Source organism: Prinia subflava, chromosome 1 (assembly GCF_021018805.1).
Source record: "Prinia subflava isolate CZ2003 ecotype Zambia chromosome 1, Cam_Psub_1.2, whole genome shotgun sequence".
NCBI classification, from domain to species: Eukaryota; Metazoa; Chordata; class Aves; order Passeriformes; family Cisticolidae; genus Prinia; species Prinia subflava.
Window position 1 is genome coordinate 74,884,410 of NC_086247.1, and position 6,690 is coordinate 74,891,099.

Sequence of the window (6,690 nt, forward strand, 5' to 3'; positions counted from 1 at the left end):
TCTAGGTTTAATACATAGATTCTTTGAGTTCTCTGCTGGAAAGATCCTTTCATTGTCTAATTGTCATGAGCAGTAATCTGAATGCTGCTTTTTTAATGAGCTTTTATCTTAATGTGCATTTTCTTGACTGCTGGAGGGAGTTTTTGTTTTTGTTGTTCAAGGAAATGTGAAGATGAGGTACTTGAAACTGCATCAGTTGCTGTGGCTGAATCTTCAGATTCCATCATTATGCCTGTGGTAATATATTGGTTCTCAAGGTTCAAATTTTTGAAGGAAAATGTCTTCTATCCAGAGAGGACAAATAGCCGTAGAAAGGATGAAATCTTAACACCAGAGCAACACTTCAATCTCTGCAGGCTGAATTTTCAGCTCCTAAAAGACATTCTGTACATTACCACTCCAGTGTATTCTCATCTGTCATGCTCAGTGGTCATCCTGCAAAATTACGACTTTGTATCTCATGGAAGAAAAGTCCTTTGAGATTTACTTAACACATAAATGTTGGTTTAGAATAGCAGTAAACCAGTGGTAGCCACAACTTTGTGTAGCAACAGGTTATGAAGTTGAACTATATATTGTGCCAAGAACCCACTGACCTCTTCCTTTGGTATCTCTGAAGCTTTTAATAGACAGTTAATCCCCCCCAACTTCTGTGTCCTACCTTTGCTTTTATGATCTGCTACTTACTTTTCATTTGGTCATCTGTTTACCAAGCTGAAGAGTATCAGTCTGTTTATTCCTCATGGGGAAGCTGTTTCTTATCTTAATTGCCCTTCTCTGAACCTTTCCTAGGCCCAAGTTGTCTATTTTCTATGACAGGAGGAGGCAAACCTCACACAATATTTATGATACAGGTGCATCTTAGCTTACAAAGCTGGAAAGTGGCATTTTGTTCTCTATTCCTTTTCTAAAAATTCCAAGTGTTTGACTTCTTTTGAGGTGATACTTTGTAGAATAATAAATCCTGAGATCATGTTGCTAAGTTGAGCTTCAATGGTTCATTTAGAGTCCATGACCGTACATGTAAATCTTGAATTCCCCCTTCAGCACATCTCCCATGAATAATAATTTTCTTTAGTTGAGCCACTTTATTTCCTAGACAAAACTGAGGTATTACAATTGCCTTAGGGAGCAGGTTTTTTTGATGAAATTGAGTATAGAGATCTCTTATATTAAACAAATAGAAGCTGACTACTGCTGGCATTCTTCTCTGACTTGGATAGCCAGCGTAGCTCCCCTGACATTTTCCAAGTACTCCTTTTCCAGGAGCCAGCTCATGGAGCCATTTTTTCTTGTGCTGAGAGAGGGAAATGTAACCTGCCTTGGATTAATCTGAAACTCTGCCCCTTTCACATTAAATATCAAACACTGATTTTAGTGACACTAGCACCTCAGTTCAACAAAAGTATTCATTTCGATCTCAAACAGGAGGCTTGTTTGTCCAGTGAACTTACACATCAGGAGTATCTACAAATATTCCTTGCAGAAATTTCACATTAAGCTTCCTGAAGACTCCACTGGCTGTAGTCAGTACCAGGAATTCATTTGGCACACCCTGAACTCAGTCTCTGTGAGTGCTTGCAATCCCAAGTGTTACTTCCAAGGCTGAGGAAGAGCTGGCAGCAGCTGAAAGCTTGCCTTGTTGTGCCACTGGGAATTTGTGTAATCACTTCTGGTCAATTTACATCACGTATCTTGTCTGTTTTTACATGTCTTGCCTGTGTGTCGCTGAAGACCATGTGATCCCTTGAGATGGATGATTCTTCAAGCTCTCAGACTTTCCTTTCAGTGATGCCAAGATCCACTGAGTATTTGCAGAGTGATGTCATTTAATTTGCCATCACTCAAGACTGATGGTGAAAGAGTGCTTCCTTCTTTGGTGATGGAGTGTTCTCCTGGGCCTTGCAGGGTTTGGGACTCTTTGCTTGCCAGGAAAACTCAGTTCTGGGAATCTGTGCTAGTCCCAGTTAGTGCAGTTAATGCAGCCATTGGTGTATCCTGATTTTGTTGCTGTTGTTGGGAGCTTTAGATGCTAGTGGACAGCCCTGGCTGATTCATACATGGAAAAAGAATGTCATGATGTATCATGAAGCATTAAGGGGAAGCTTTTAGGATGGGGCATCCTGAAGGTAACTTGATCTCCATCATAGTGTCTGAATGCCAAAATTTCTCATTGCTCATGGAGTTTCATGGAGGCCTAAACTCATTTCTCCCAAGGATCCCTCACAAAGAAAGGCAGGGTGTAAATCTGGTGATGATTACTGCCTTTACCCTAGCTATTGATTGTGAGTGGCAGCTTGGAATTGTAGATTGCTTTTCAGGCCTGCTTGCAAAGAAGATGCAGCTTGTTACTGTACTTCATCCCACAGCTCAGGTGGGTAATGGTTCTCCAGTCTAAAGTGAGTCTAGTTGTTATTTGTCTTTTTGGATTAAATACTGGTTTTTGTAAGAGGACCTGATTTTTCACTTAATATCCAGCCATCCATTTCTGTTTCAAGACCTCTACCTGATTAATAGTCTATTATTTTTAAAAATGTAAATATTATGTTCTCTATTGAATGAAGCCTGGGTATAGTATAAGTAATTTGATATGTGATACAGCACAAGGTTGCAATGTAGGGGTCAGCATCTCTGCTGGGGAAGTCATCTCTTTGTGGTAAGAGGCTCTGCTTTGTTTCATCCCACTCTCTAGGGAATTTTTAAGTATGAAAATCCCAGCTGAATTCCTATTACACTGGTAGTCATGATATGGATGAGGCCATCATCTGTAACAGCTTCACGTTTTCTCAAGCATTTTTTCTTCCAGGAGCATGAGAGAGATTGCAGTCTACTAACTGTTCCTTCTGATGTTTTCTTCTTCCAGGTAACTTATCGGGGAGTTTTTAAGAGCTTATATTGGGACAATGCTGTGTATTCTGTCTGCCAGGACTCAAGAAATTACTGTAATTTTTTTCCATCTAGCACATTTCTGTGGCCGAGGGCTTGCTTCATAACTCACACAAAATGTTATTATGCTGAAAATCAAACCTTTCAGGGCAGTCTTCATACGTGGTGATTGCCAAAATGAAATGATCTGATGGTGTGACCCTGAGGAATTAGTCTCACTGGTTATCTGGCAGTTCCATGGCTTGCAGCAAGACTGTCAAGGTAAATCCCCAACCTTTGCTGAGAGCATTCTTTGCTGCAGCTCAGGTAGCAGCAGTGAAACATGTCCTTGTGCTCGTGATTTGCAAAGTCCCTATTGGGGAGCTGCCTTTGCACAAAGGCACTACTCTGTTCTTTGGTTTCCTTGTCTGATGGGTCTGTTGCTGCTCGGTAAAAGTCTGAGTTACACATTCTGTTACTCTGTGAATGTGTGTGGTGCTGCCTGGATTCATCACGCAGTGTGGGGTAGGTACAGGAGCACCCACGGGAGAAAAGAAAACTGGGCGTTCCCTGACACGCTTTGAGACGTGTTCTCCATCTGTGGCTGTTCCTCCAGCTGTCCTTCTTGTGGCAGATCATCGTATGTGAGATTAGGAAGGATGTAATGGCCACAGTGCCACAGTCCTTCGGCACATGGGGATAATGATGTGCTGTAAGAAAGGGTGGCCACTGAAGTGGAGTGCATGCATGCTGCAAAGGCTTAAAGAAGATGCGTGCCTGCGGAAAAGTGTATGGATTTATTCAAGATATGTTGGCTGCACATATAATTCTTGGTGGTTCTTCTTTCTGAATTTCAGGGGTTGCAAACTAATGTCATGCAAAAAATGCTATTTTCCCTTCCTTTGCTTTCTCTGTAAGTAGATATGTAGCAATGATGAAGAGAAGTATAGGTAGTTATTTATATGCACAATGAAATCCTCATTTCCTAGGATCTGCCTCAGAATTGATTTATATGGTGTTTCATGGGAAAGAAATTAAAAGCTTTTCCACAATCTGAGTTAGTCATAATAGCAAGACATGGGAACAGCAAGACATGGGAGCAGCATGAGCTTCTTCTGCATGATGTCTTGGAGAAGCCAAGGGTGCTACCTCCAATCCATAACATTTGGCAATTCAGAAAGTGCTCAAGAAGGCCAAGACAGATAGAGACTGGGGAGAAATAAGTGAAAGACAGCAGACAAACACAGAAAGAAGGTGAGTACACGTGTGTTTCTAGGATGACACTAGGAATAGGAGGAGGCACGGACAACACTGGATGGTAACTGTGCATCTGATCCCTGCCACTGCCTCAGAATCTGGCCAAGGGAAGAATGGTGCACCTACAGAAACCATGGCATGGTGCCTGTGCATTGTCTGCTTTTTGATATGGAACTTTGCAGCAAATCTCTCATTTACTTATTGTCTTTTTCTCTGCACTGATACAGTGCTGTTTGCTACCTCTTTGTGCTGGCTGTAAGTTACTTGTTACTAGGTCACCACTAGCTTTAGAGAGTGCACTACCATCCAGCAGTTCAGCCACAAGCAATGCATTGCAGACAGCTTTCAGCGTCTTTGGAGCAGGATGGGAGAAATGCCGAAGAGGATGGTAAGCCCTGGAGATAGGAAAGAGGAGAATTGGAAACCTGTTCAAATATGCAAAATAATCATCAATATTTTTACTCTAAAAAGTATTTTCACTTATTTCTGATAAGCTAGTGGGTCTAGTGGAGGAGAGATAAAAGTTTACTGAAAATAGATGGCATCCCTTCAAAACATCTCACTGTGCAAGTAAAAAGCATTTCCCTAGAAGTATCTGCCGCTGGTCTTGGAAGATACTATCCCAAAGAGACTGCAGAGATAAAGTTCAGAGAGAGGAAAATATCTTTATTTGGAATTTAATGGAGATAGTATATTTGAGTAAGGATGTTATGAGAAAGGCTGTACATGGCTGATAAGCCTATGATTCCCTTTCATCCTCCAAAGGATTTATGCCTGGGTAAGGATGGCATTTGTTTGTGGAAACCAACATCTGTCTCTGTTTGCATGCTGCCACTTTTCCAGTCGTGCATGGTTAGGTGAGCAGTGCAAGAACTTGATCAAAGTTGAATCTTCCTCTTGCATTGGTAATGTTTGGTTTGACAAATAATCAAGAAATGTACTTTTCTCTCTCAGCTGCAAGGGTTGAGAGGAGTAACATTTCACAAGGCCCAAACTCCATCTGTGGGTTTGAAAAAAAATGATGAGGCAATTGTAACACTCTTTTCCATTAGTTCAGACGTCAACTGTTTCTGTACTCAAGTGCTCCACACAAGCTCTTTAAATGCTTTACAAATCTATTCCCAAATAACTTCAGTATTTTTTTCTAACAATCTCACTTGTCTAGTTTATCATTTCAGTCCCTATATTAGCAAGTAACCATTGTGATTAAAAAAAAAAACAAACTTATTGAAAGTACATGTGTATGTGGAGTCTCACAGTGTGGAAGCTGCAGCCAAAGCTGTAAAGTTGTCCAGGGCCTTGGCATTACTGTCCTGTGTAAAGCATGGTTTTATTTTCAATGGTTAAATTTGCTTGGTGTCAAACACCGACTTTTTGCCCAAGTCACAGAAATACCAACTTCTACCATGTTACTTGAGCCTCCCTCTCTGTTGTATTTTAGAGGTGCAAGGGAAAAGCTTTCCATTGGATAAAAGGGCATTAGATGAAGAATACATCGTAAATATTGGAGGTCTTCTACAACAAAGTAGTAAAAGGGTGGATTGTCTTAAGTATCCACAGCTGTTGTACTTTTTTATGCTGTGGTGCTGTCACAGGGCATCTGCCACCCTGCCTTATTGCAGGTATTTATTTTCAACAAGGTGGTTTGGTTTTTTTTCTGTACATTTCTGCAGCCCTGGAAGTGAAAATGATGTTATTTCATTGTACAGAAGTGTTATTCTGAAAGATGTTACCTTTAGCAGGAGCTGCTGTTCTAATTTTTCTGCAGGAGAACAGAATTCCCAGATTTTTGTACCACTCTAGGGAGCTCTGCTCAAGGTGCTCACCAAAGTTGTCTTGTATTTCTCCAGCTTCTTCCCTTCTGTCCATACTTACGGATTTCCTAAATCCAGCCCTTTGTGAGAGGGAAGGTGAAAGGGCTCTTTGCTAGTTATGGAACAGTTAAAAATGTCTTTCTGAGCTGTTCTTGGCAGAGGGGGGTGTAGAAATGCTTGTGTCAGGGGGAAAAATGAAGAGGTACAAATGGCAAATGGTGTGGGAATTCCTGCTCTTCTGCTGACTTGTTATCCACATTTATGGTGGTGAACATCCAGCAGACAAGAGGGGTGTATGGCCCAGGGGACACAGCTTTATGCCCAAAGTACCTTGTCCTATAAACAAAGAGCTCAGGTATAAAACAGTTTTGTTGGGAAGAATGCATACAGATATATAAAAGAGATCAAGCATTTAAGTTATCTATAAAATTTTGTATGTACCAACGTTGTTGCCTTGCAGTGTTTTGATGCATGCTGCATGTCCTGGGCTGCCTTTGAGGAGCAGGAGTTACATCCTAAATCTGTCACTGTGACAGGCACACCTCAGCTTCCTGGTTCCAGCAAGACAGCTGACCCACCATGGAACTCCTCCATGGTGCACATGGAGGAGTCCAAACTGCTTCAGCTGTTTGTGACAGTGGTGCTTGGCAGAGCAAACCTATCACAGCAGTCAGGCAATGGAGGGAGTGTGGTAGCAGAGATCTTTCTTTGCACTACACTGTGAAGTCCCATCTTTGGTTCTGATGAGGAAAAT